Source organism: Hemitrygon akajei, chromosome 8 (genome assembly GCF_048418815.1).
Source record: "Hemitrygon akajei chromosome 8, sHemAka1.3, whole genome shotgun sequence".
Lineage (NCBI taxonomy): Eukaryota > Metazoa > Chordata > Chondrichthyes > Myliobatiformes > Dasyatidae > Hemitrygon > Hemitrygon akajei.
The window spans coordinates 124,636,506-124,649,044 of NC_133131.1; the positions used below are offsets into that span (position 1 = coordinate 124,636,506).

General features: G+C 40.8%; 1 long non-coding RNA gene across 4 annotated transcripts in view; it reads right to left on the minus strand.

Annotated features, from left to right (window-relative positions):
- Positions 1–12,539, minus strand: part of LOC140732226 (uncharacterized) — an 86,916-nt gene that overhangs the window by 62,840 nt on the left and 11,537 nt on the right. For 2 of the 4 annotated variants that reach the window (XR_012100021.1, XR_012100022.1), the window contains exon 3: positions 3,475–8,003. The exons of 1 other annotated variant lie outside the window; for it this stretch is intronic. This is a non-coding gene — a long non-coding RNA (uncharacterized lncRNA). Of the gene's footprint in view, positions 1–3,474; positions 8,004–9,364; positions 9,580–12,539 lie in introns of those variants that run through there. One more of the 4 variants, XR_012100020.1, reaches the window with a different exon arrangement.

Here is a 12,539-nt window from a genome sequence, read left to right on the forward strand (position 1 = left end):
TCACTGGGTGAAGATAACTCTTCTCTACCATCCCATTGTGGGGACCTATATCACCATGTACATGATGAGGCCCTGTTATTTTCCTGACTACTTAGTAGGTTGAAAGTATACTTTAACATGGATCCACTTGCGTAATTAACTGCTGATGAAAGTTTGGCCCAATTTAGTTGACAATATTATGGGATCCATTCAAAAGAGATTTAAAAATCCCTTTCCTTGCATGATTTTGCATTCTCACTTGGCTCCACACCCCATTTCTGGGGTATACAGGAAGCCAAAAATATGTAGTTGATTATCCTTTGCACTTTCCATTGTTATGGGCAACTAATGTTAAAACCTGGTACCCTGAGAATTTCAAGTGATCTTTCTGAAAGCACAATTCTTCCTTATTGATTACACACCCACAATTTGTGCCTTTGTCCATTTACTTCTCTCAAAACTAATTATTGGACTGACAATTTTTAATCAAAGTTCAAGGCTTTGTCTTTTCTCTAAAAGCTCTTTATTCACTACAACTGCCAAAGTGTTAATTATTATAAGAAAGCCACACTGGTGCAGGCATCAAAAGTACATTACACTCCTAACAACAAAGACAGAATAAGCTAAACCGAGTTAACAACTCTCTGATCTCAGCACAGCAGTAACTGGACTGAACACCAAAAGCAGATACTTTTTAAAAGAGATGCTTTGAAAGAGATGTAATAAAGAATCAGGCAGGCAAACTTTCATATGTTGAATCAAAATTCTTAATATTTTTATTTCAACAGACTTACAAAGACCCCTCTCTTCCTCTCTCGGTCACTCTCACTTTCCCTCTTTTCTCTCAGCCTCTCACATAACTCGAAGGGAACTTAAAAGTTGCCAAACTTCAAACAATTATTTTAATACAATGCATATGCACATATTAATTTATTTCAGAGCCAAAGTATGACTTAATCTCAAAGATTAAACAGACATGATAGAGTGACAGCATTAATATTTATGTTTTGAGAACTTAAAACAGGAATGCAGTGAATTATTATCAAGGATTTCCTATTTTCTAATCTCTGATCTATGTCAGAGTTCAGATTATAAACCTGTTTTTGTCCTCTAGTCCACAATTTGAAATCTCTTTCTCTAGAGGTACTCTTCATTTCTGGCTCTTCTCATTGCCATTTTTAAGTGGGATCTTCTCAGGCAAGAGACCAAGGATGATTTAATTCCACTTTGGTTTTATGGGTTAAGAGATGACTGTGATGCTTGTGTGAACTGCAGACTCTCCCACTGTTGGGCAGGAGATGACTGATGAGGGCAGTAGATCATCAGATGGCCCTGTCCTTCTACTGCTTGCACAGGGCTTCTGTGTGCTCTAGAAACATTTTTGAATGATCTTTCTCCAACCCAAGCGATCATAGGCCAACGGTTCTCAGGAATCAATGGGTATATTTCTTCACAAACATGAGAAAATCTACAGATGCTGGAAATCCAAGCAACACACGCAAAATGCTGGAGGAACTCAGCAGGCCAGGTAGCATCTATGGAAAAGAGTACAGATGACATTTCGGGCTGAGTCTTCAACAAGCCTTTGAGCATATTCATGAATCTTTTTCTGTCTGCCTGGAAATATCTTTCCACGATTGAGCTTGAAACAAAATGCCAGATTTGGGAGCCCAGCACTGGATGCCCTACATGTGAGTCCAGTTTATCATAGCTGACTAAGCACAAATAAACCCTCCATGCTGGGAGTATTGACTCGGGATACGAGTTAGACTTCTACATTATGAAGAATCTTTCAGTGCTTTAAAGCACAGTTATTTTTCCCTCAAATTACTGACCTCATTGTGAGGCAAAGTTTCCTGAATGGGAAACCATGTGAGATAACTACGTGGCACCAGTGGGCAAATACCTGCCCTGCACTTATTGTCAAGCTGAAACAGGAGGAACATCTCCCTTTCCTACAATATAAGATGGTTTTGGATGATCTGCACAGGTTCTGGGTAACTTCAGAAAGAGCTTCAAAACTGAATCATTTCCAATTCATTTAAGTGATTTCAATGACCCAGTGATTCCACTTGTAGAAAATGACCTTGAGGACAATCCTCTTGTTCTAATTTTTTTGCGATTGTTGGACAATTTCATACTGTCAACAGTTATTGAAGGGACATCAAATTCTTTATCTAATTGGCAGACATCATCAGCTCATTTCACACATTTGCTCTGATTCATGGTACCATAGGATAGTGTACCCAGTTCCATCAGGAGGAACCATCTTCTCTTAGGTACGAATAGTCTTTCGATTCATACTGGGCAACTTTTCCTGTTAGAGAATACCAATTCATCGGTTGGAGATCATAATTTCTCAGCCCTCCCTTTCTGATGCTTCCTTTCACTTGCAATATTATATAGACTCAGAGAGTTGTACTTTAATTCTATTTTTGTACCAAGCATGATTACCCTCAATTACTCCGCTATCCACCATTTCTTTGCAGTAGACAGAGATGCACTCTGTGCTCATTAATGCAAATATCTAATCAGCCATGTTGCAGCACCACTATGTAATGTATAAAAGCATGCAGACATGGTCAAGAGGTTCAGTTGTTGTTCAGACCAAACATCAGAATGGGGAAGAAATGTGATCAAAGTCACTTTGACTGTGAAATGATTGTTAGTGCCAGACAGGGTGATTTGAGTATTTCAGAAACTGCCGTTCTCCTAGGAATTTAACACACAACAGTCTCTAGAGTTAACAGAGATTGGTGTGAAAAACAGAAATACATCCAGTGAGCAGCCGTTCTGTGGCTGAGAATGCCTCGATAATGAGAGAGGTAAGAGGAGATTGGCCAGACTGGTTCAAGCTGAGAGGAAGCCACAGTAACTCAAATAACCACACGTTACAACAGTAGTGTGCAAAAGAGCAACTCTGAATGCACAGCAATGCAAACCTTGAAGCAGATAGGCGCAAGCAGCAGAACACCATGCACATCTACTGGGTGCCCACTTGGTCAGGTACAGGAGGTACCTTATAAAGTGACGACTGAGTGTATTTTAATCCTTTGTTAGCCTGTTCTGTCTTGTTGATTGTAACTTTACAGGTTAAAGGGTCACACTGGTATTAATCACTAACCCAAATGACTCTAGAGTTATCATACATTGGTACAACATCTTTCCTCAGCCTTCTCATTACTTTTAAGCCTTTTCTTATTCACTCCATTCTCTTCAAAGGTCAAATTACTATTGTTTCTCTAGCTTCCGCCCCCTCATGCAATGTAGCCTTTGATTGTTTTGTTTTAACTTGTCATGGTATGGTAACAATTAGAAGGCTTTCAGTACACAAGCAAAAGAGTGGACCATTTTCAGGCCTCATCTCCATCTTCATTCCTGTCCATGCTTCATCAGATTTACCTGCAGCAGAGGTAAATCCTTGTGATTTGGCAGCCTGAACTTTAGGATTTAGAGATGAGGAATAGGTAATTCATAAAATTAATCGACAGGATGTGACTTTGGAAATAACATTTGCTTTACTAAAAGAAACTGTATAATTACATCCATATGTGGATTTAGAGATGGTATAACATTTTCCCAATTAAAATCAATATGAATTTACAAGTAAGCATTGAATAATACTGTTATACATTCAGTAATCCTTGAAGCATATGCAATTCTACTGCTTTAAACTCGGGTTCCCAATACAAATTACTTCCAAGTAGAACTTAAATGATCACGAGCAACTAGCTATATGTTTGAATACTAGTAGAATGGTTAATTCAGCTATGATCAAGGCAAAGCTCCATGCCTAACGACTAATCAGGTGGCCTTCCCTGACTGATTAGCCACAATGCTGTTGTGCAAAATATTTTACACCTTATTTGGTTAGTTCCTATACTTTTCCATTCAATAAAAGTTATGACCAAACTGATTTGATTCCTTTAGATCCCTCAACAAGTTAATCACTGAATGCCTCCCAAATGAAATAGCCAATCAAAAGGGAGTTCTAGTGTTACTGAGTGTAACAGATGGAAGAGCATACAGTTTGTTTAGAGGTTTGAATGCTCCAGCCAAACCAGCTGAAATGAACTTTGCTGATATCATGAAAGTAATTCAGGAACATTTAGAACCAAGACCACTGTTGATTACAGAACGCTTCAGGATTTATAAATAGAATCAAAAGGAAGGGGAGTCCATTTCACCTTACGTGGCTGAATTAAAGAAATTCTCTGAGCATTGTCAGTTAGTGAGGGGCTTAATGATGTACTGAGAGCTTGTGTAGTTTGTAGAATCTTACAAGAAAACATCCAAAAATGGCACCTAACTAAAGCACAATTCACATTCAAAAGGGCAGTTGAAATCACTTCATCAATGGAAACTGAAGTCAGACACAACTGAGTTGCAGTCAGGAATTAAAGTGAGCATGAACAAAATTGCAACATCTGAAAATAAACCAACCTAGCCAAACAAATTGCATTACCATTGTGGAGGGGCTCACATACACCAGGCCAATGCTGATTTAAAGGAAAAACTTACAGGAAATGTAACAATGTAGGACACAAAGAGCAAATTGGGCAGAAAAATTAAACTGGACTATACAGGGAGGCGAAAAAGTAAAAAGTCAAGTTGTGGTTTCAAAAAGGGCACTAATCTGCATGCTGTTGACAAAAAATCCAATAATAATGAGATTGACATAGGACACCAGAAGTGAAAGGCAAATTAATTTAAATGGAATTGGACATGGACACAGCTGTTTCAGTCATTCCACAAAATGAGTTCAAATGGCATTTCAAAGATACTGAATTGAAGCCTGCAGATATCCAACTGAGAACGTATACTGGAGAAAAGATAACTCCTATGGGAATGATATTCATAACAGGGAAATACAACAACCAACAAGACACAATGGGTTTGTATGTGGTTAAAGCAGGAGGGGCAGCATTGTGGGACCATGATTGGTTGAGATAACTACAACTTGATTGAGGATCCAACCACCATCAGCGTGCCACATCCCCTGCAATAGTGTCAACTGAAAGCATGTTAAGAAAGGTACTGGATGATGACACAGCAGTGTTCAGGCTGGCATTGGAAAACTCACAAGCAAGTTTCACAAAGCCCATCCGGTTCCTTACACCATCCATGATAAAGTAAACAGTGAGCTAGATTGCATGGAGGCGAAGGAATTCATACCAAGGCTGAATGGAGCCCATGGGTAACACCAGAGGTCCTAGTAGCCAAGAAGAATGTGTCTGTCAGGATCTGTGGGGATGTTAAGGTCACAATCAACTCAGTACTGAAAGTAGATCAATACTCTCTACCCAGGTTAGAGGATTTCTTTGCAAACTTTTCTGGAGGGAAATGCTTCAGCAAAGTGGACTTAGCTAGGGCCTACCTGGAGACGGAGATGGAAGAAGAGTCCAAGGTGTTGCTCACCATCAATACTCACAAAGGGCTTTATCAGTACAATAGGCTTATTTTTGGAGTAGCATCTGCATCAGCACTCTGGAAGAAAGCTATGGACCAGGTGCTGCAAGGCTGCCCAGGCACTCAGTGTAACCTGGATGACATCACTGGTGTCGGTAAGGATGACAAAGGATATTTCCAAAATCTAGACAGTGTTAAAAAGATTAGAAGATTATGGGTTCACAGCACGACACAGCAAGTGTGAATTCTTTAAATCAAACATTACTTACTGTGTTCACACCATTGTCACACAAGGATTCTACAAGAATACCAAGAAAATTCAAACAGTGGCAGATGCCCCAAGGACTTGTCACAGTTGTGGTTGTTGTTAGGATTCATCAACTACAATAACAGGCTCCTGCCAAATCTGGCTATTGTGCTCTACCCCTTGAATTCATTGCTGCAAATCCGGAAGAAATGGCAACGGACAAAGCAATGGTAGATGGTTTTACAAAAGACAAACAAAATGGTGACATCAGACATTGCACTCACACATTATGACCCACATCATCCAGTGAAGGTCACCTGTGACACCTTCACCTAATGGTATAGATGCAGTCACGTCACATGTTATGAGTGATGGAAGTGAGCGCCCTACAGCCTTTGCGTCATGTTACCTTACTACTGCAGAGAAAAATTGCACAGATTGACAGAGAGGCCTCAGGTCTGGTTTAGGAGGCAAAATGTTTCAACCACTACTTATATGGGACAGAGATTACCCTCATTACTGATCATAATCTATTAGTGTCCATTTTCAACCCAGAGAAAGATGTTCTGTTGTGTCTGTGCACAACTACATATCAATTAAACATAAGCACACATGGGAGATGGTTTTAACTGGTGTATTCATATTGCAGTGAGAGAGGGAGAGAGGGAGAACAATGTGCATATGCAGACAACAGATCAATACATAGTGCTGGGAGAGTGTCGTGGCTCTAAAAGAAATAGATTGATACATTACACTTCCTCCCCCTTTAGATTAATGCAACATAAAACTGTATACATACAGAATATTCAATTTCCCTTTCATAAACCCATATTCCAAATTAAAATGCTTTCACAATAACAGTCCATAACTGACTTAACAGTTCTAAAGGTTCAGTCTTTTGGGTGGTTTCTTTCAGGATACCGCCTCTGGACCTGTGGAGTGGTATTAGGTTTGGTACGTGTCTTGTCTAAGACAATGTTCTCAGTTTTCTGGTGTCATGTTGCTGTCGGTGACATCATCACTGAGAGGTAAGTCTGGTGACTGTAATGTGTTCATCTTGTTGAGTGCAGTCAACTCAGGTGTGTTCTTCAGTTGAGCACCCAGTATCTGGTTGACATGATGTCTCCATATCTGATCTTCAACATCCACTGTGTACATCAGTGGTCCAGGTCTTGTAGCTATCCTTCCGGGTGTCCACTTGTCTTCTCGGCAATCACACGCTAGGACTTCCTGTCCAACCTCAAAGCTCCTTGCTGCTTCACTTTGCAACTGACTGAACTGTCTATTCTGCACCTCTCTCCATAGGTCTGGTTTCAGGTGGTCTATGCGAGATCTCAGACTCCTGTTCATGAACAGCATTGCAGGTGCTTGATTTGTCGTCGCATGAACAGAGTACTGATACACAAAAAGGAAGTTGTCTGCCTTCTGCTGCAGAGGAATGTTCTTCTTGCCCATTGCTTTAATGGACTTCTTGATGATTTGGATAAACCTTTCAGCTAACCCATTTGTTGCTGGGTGGTGAGGAGCTGACCTGAAATGTCTGATGCCATTTTTCTTCATGAACATTCAAAATTCTTCTGATGTGTATTGTGATCCATTCTCACTCACAATTTGCTCTGGTGAAGAAAGTCCTCAGAGCAGAGACAGTCTTTGCTGACGTGGTTGACTTCATTAGAATAACCACTGCTCACTTCGAATGAGTATCCACAGCGATCAGAAACATGGAGTCCATGAACGGCCCAGCAAAGATAATATGTAGTCTTTATATGGTGATGACGGCCACTCCCACGGATATAACAGTGCCTGTGGGTGTGTATTTTGAATTTTTTGGCATCCCGAACAGATTTTGGCCCAGTCTTCAATTGGTTTATCTACTCCTTTCTCAAACATCTTCTGATTAACATTAAGCAGCTGTGCCAGTCTCTGGTTAGTGCAACCATCTGGGCTGCAATTGCCTGTTGATACCACACTGAGACCTTTGACTAAAGTGCCAGTCTAGTTGGATTTTTCTCAACTATTCACGTCTGAAAAGTGTTGGCCCTCCACTTTTCAATACATAAAGCTCTAACTGTTGTGTGTGGCCTCCATATGGAGGGACAAAAAAACGGCAGATAAACTTAATGGGTACCTTGCATCTGTCTTCACTGTGGAATACACTAGTAGTGTGCCAGAGGTTGGTGAGTGTTAGGGAGCAGAAGTGAGTGCCATTGCTATTACAAAAGAAAAAGTGCTAGGCAAACTCAAAGATCTTAAGGTGGATAAGTCACCTGCACCAATGGACCAAATCCCTGAGTCCAGAGTTGTTGCTGAAGAGATAACAGATGTATTGGTCACGATCCTTCAAGAATCACTTGATTCTGCCATGGTCCTGGAGGAATAGAAGGTTACAAATGTCAGTCCACGCTTTAAGAAGGGAGGAAGGCAAAAGAGAAGAAATTATAGGCCAGTTAGACTAACCTCAGTGGTTGGGGAAGTGTTGGAGTCTATTATTAAGGATGAGGTTTCGAGGTACTTGGAGACTAATGAAAAATAAGTCAAAGTCAGCATGGTTTCTGTAAAGGGAAATCTTGCCTGAGAGATCTGTTAAGAGTTCTTTGAGGAAGTACCAAGCAGGGTGGACAAAGGAGAGGCAGTGGATGTCATTTACTTGGATTTTCAGAAGGCATTTTATAAGATGCCACACATGAGGCTGCTTAACAAGATAAAATCCTATGGTGTTACAGGAAAGATACAGGCATGGATAGAGAAATGGCTGACAGGCAGGAGGCAGCAAGTAGAAATAAACGGGGTCTTTTCTGGATGTCTGCTGGTGACTAGTGGTGTTCCTCAGGAGTCAGTTTTGGGACCGCTGCTTTTCACAGTGTTTGTCAATGATTTAGATAATAGAACTAATGGCTTTGTGTCAAAGTTTGTGGATGATACAAAGATAGGTGGCAAGGTAGGTAGTGCTGAGGAAGCAATGTGATTGCAGCAGGACTTAGACAAATTGTAAGAATGGGCAAAAAAGTGGTAGATGGAATACAGTGTTGGGAAATGTATGATAATGCATTTTGGTAAAAGAAACAATAGTGTAGACTACTATCTGAAAGGCGAGAAGGGACTTAGGAGTCCTCGTGCAAGACTCCCAGGAGGTTAATTTACAGGTTGAGTCCATGGTAAAGAAAGGTAGTGCAACGTTGGCATTTATTTCAAGGGAAATAGAATTGAAAAGCAAAGAGGTAATGTTGAGCCTTTATAAGACTCTAGTCAGGCCACACTAGGAGTATTGTCAAAAGTTTTGGGACCCATATCTCAGAAAGGATGTGTTGTCATTGGAGAGAGTCCAGATGAGGTACATGAGGTTTTAAGATGTGAGGAGTATTTGGAAGAGGATGTTTCCTGTAGTGGAGGTGTCCAGAACTAGAGAGCACAGCCTCAAAATTCAAGGGTGACCCTTTAGAACAGAGGTAAAGAGGATTTTTTTAGCCAGAGGGTAGTAAATCTGTGGAATACCCTGCCACAGACTGGTGGAGGCCAAGTCCGTGCATATATTTAAGGCAGAAATTGACCATTTCCTGATTGGTCAGGGTATCAAAGGCTGGTTGAATGGGATCTGGGATTAGCCATAATGGATTGGTGGAGCAGTCTTGACAGGCTTAATGGCTTACTTTTGCTCCTATGTCTTATGGTCTTATGCTGGTGATATTAAACCTAAATCTGATTGTGACACATATAGTGGAAGCCAATTACCCAAAATTGTTGCATTCAGTAGAGTCCAGGAAGCTGAAATGTGCACAGACAGTAGATGAGGTGCTGTTCCTAAAGCCTACAATAAGCCACATTAGAAAAATGCAGGACACAGATGAGTCATGATGAATCCGGATTGACAATGAAAGTGACAACATAGGAAGCAAAGGGTTATTGCCCCTGTGGACTCAACTTTGTCTTACGGTCTTCTGGCAAGCCTGTAATCAAAGAGTAAATAGACAGTGCAATAAGCGATGAGAATACAGAGCTTGTCATCCATGGAGTAATACTCCTCAAAAAGACTCCTACTTTTGTTTCATGATTATTGAAAACTATATGAGTAGAAACCTCAATGAACTCCTTCCAAAGGGGAGAAGTTTCATTTAGCTTTGTCGCATTTTATAAGGTTGACAGAGAAGCTCAATTGCACAGAGACCCAGTTTAAGCACATGTTCAACTAATTCTGTTGTGATTTTTCAGTTAGTGAGCAGCACTAATGGAGGGAGACATCATAATAAAAGTAATTGTCTAGAAACTGAAAAGAAGCTGTGTGTGCAGCAAGAAATGCTAGGTCACTAACTCACTTCTCAATTAATTTAACAGAACAACGCTAACAGGAATACATCAAAGGGTAAGGTAATTATATTTTAGGAAGTAATTGTGCTAATATGTTGTATAGTCGCAAAGAGGCACAAGTTGAAAATCCGTCAGCAAATATTTTAACAGGAAGTCAGATATTGTGTAGAAGCATGCTGCATCAAATGAGAATTGAACTGTAGTTATTCTGAGTCCTGCCAAAGGGTTTCGGTCTGAAACGTTAACTATACTCTTTTCCTAGATTTCCTGCCCTGGCTCGCCCTCTCTGATAGTAACTAGGGGAGTCAATTGTGCTGTTGGTAGCACAGGCTATTTTTGATTGATCGTCGGCAGAGGGTCCTCGTTCGAAAACTCATCATGACCATACATTATCTGCTAAATCTTGCCAATCAATATCTCTGCATTCACCCTCAGCCCCTCTTTCAGATCCTAAACCACATATTATTCCTTGTAATGCAGCAAGTTGGTCCTGCAGCCTTTGTATCTGTTTTAAACACTTGGTACCATCACAAGTCTTACTTCTCTTTTCGGAAACTGATCTCTGTATCACATTTATAGCCGGTTTTAAATCACTGCACAGTTTCTTTAATTCCTCCACCTGGCTCTTAGCTAAATTGGCTTCTTGTTCTCTTTTATTCCTTTCTTTAACCAATTTCTCACACTTCAGATGAAATTGGTTCATATGCACCAAATCCATACTTCTCTGTCCCTGCAGATCAACAACTTTTCCCTTAACGGTTTTTACCTCCTCTAATCTATCCTGCTCTACCTTAGTTTCGCACCAATATTGCAGCATTTCCTGTTGTAACCTATCTCATTCAGTGTCAGCTTTTTGCCGACATCCTTTTAAATTCTCAGTGTCAGGCTACTGCTGCTGGCTTCAGTACCTGCTCAAATTCCTTGTCTTAACAATTCCCCTTTGGCTATCTTAAAAGGAGCTTTGCCGCCTTCACTGCTGGTGGGACCAGCATACTCCCTGTATTGCGGCCACTTCCCCAATACATATTTCTGGAGGAATCCCCTCCAATCTAAGTCCTTTGGACTTGCAGAATTCCCTGACGTTTTCATCCTGGATCAGTACTAACAACTATCCAGACCCAGATCTCCTTGTTTCTCACCCACATGTGACTTGAGTCTTCTGCTGATGGAGAGATTTACTCTCAAACCCACAACAGAGATGTTAATTCTGTTGCAAGAATCACCCCTTGTAAAAACGATTGGGGAGGCACAGAGAGAATCTATAATTTCCAACAAGTACAATAATTATCTCAATGGAATAACACGTGCACTTGAACAAGCAAAATACCTGTGTGCACACCTACCATGTTTCCCTGACACTCCATAAACAGTCAAAGAACAGAAAATGTAATATCAGTTAAAAAGGCGTTTCTGCTGCTGGCTACATGTTCCTCGTAGTCCCTTTTCAAATCTCCATGTGTCTGTGGAGACCTCTTCAACCGCAATGGTTGCTCTCTGGTTGCTGAAGAGACATCACTGTACTCTGTGAAAACCTTTGCTTTTATACTCAGTTCTTACAATTTCAAATATTGCATTCCAATGTCATTGGCTATTGGTCATGTGTCTGACCTTTAACACCTTTTTATTGACTCTGCTCCAGGCCAACATCCATTTATTGCCTGCTTCCCAACAAGAGACAATGGCTGTTTATTCTCAATCAGCAAACAGATTGAATCACACAGGACAAATACAAACCCCAAACAGTCACAAACCTGCATGTTAAATCCAACCAAAGAACACCTCACAAATAACTTACTTGGAAGTGATCCCTAGTTCAGCAGATTATCCGAGGCATCATTGTTTCTACTTTAAAACACCGATCAAGCCAGGTGACTTTCGTTCACAAAACGGAGAACACGGAGTCTCCTCATAGAATGGCAGCCACCATCTCTTCCCTCATGGCAAGAACAAAGGCAATTGGTCTGTCTGCTTCTCCTGCCCTTAATTCATTTAAATTACTGATTTGTAGACTGTAGTTCTTCCTGGCCAACACACTATTCCCCATTGAGGGATCAGAAGTGGAAAGGGTGAGCAGTGTCAAGTTCCTGGGTGTCAACGTCTCTGAGAATTTATCCTGAGCTTAACATATCAATGCAGTTACAAAGAAGGCATGACAGCAGCTGTATTTGATTAGGAGTTGGAGGAGAATCAGTATGTCACCAGAGACACTCGCAAATATATACAGATGTACCAGAGAACATTCTAACGGGTTGCATCACCATCTGATATGGAGAGGCCGCTGTTCAGGATCAGAAAAGGCTGCAGAAAGTTGTCAACCAGCCAGCTCCATCATAGACACTATCCTTCCCAGCATCGAGGACACTTTCAAAAAACGAGGACTCAAAAAGGTGGCGTCCATCATTAAGGACCCCCATCACCCAGGACATGCCCTCTACTCTTTGCTACCATCAAGGAGAACAAACTTCAGCCTGAAGACACACTCAACATTTCAGAAACAACTTCTTTCTCTCCACCATCAAATTTCTGAATGGACAATGAATGCATGAACACTACCTTAGTGTTGTTCCATCTCTTTTTGCAGTACTTCCTTAATTTTTATATA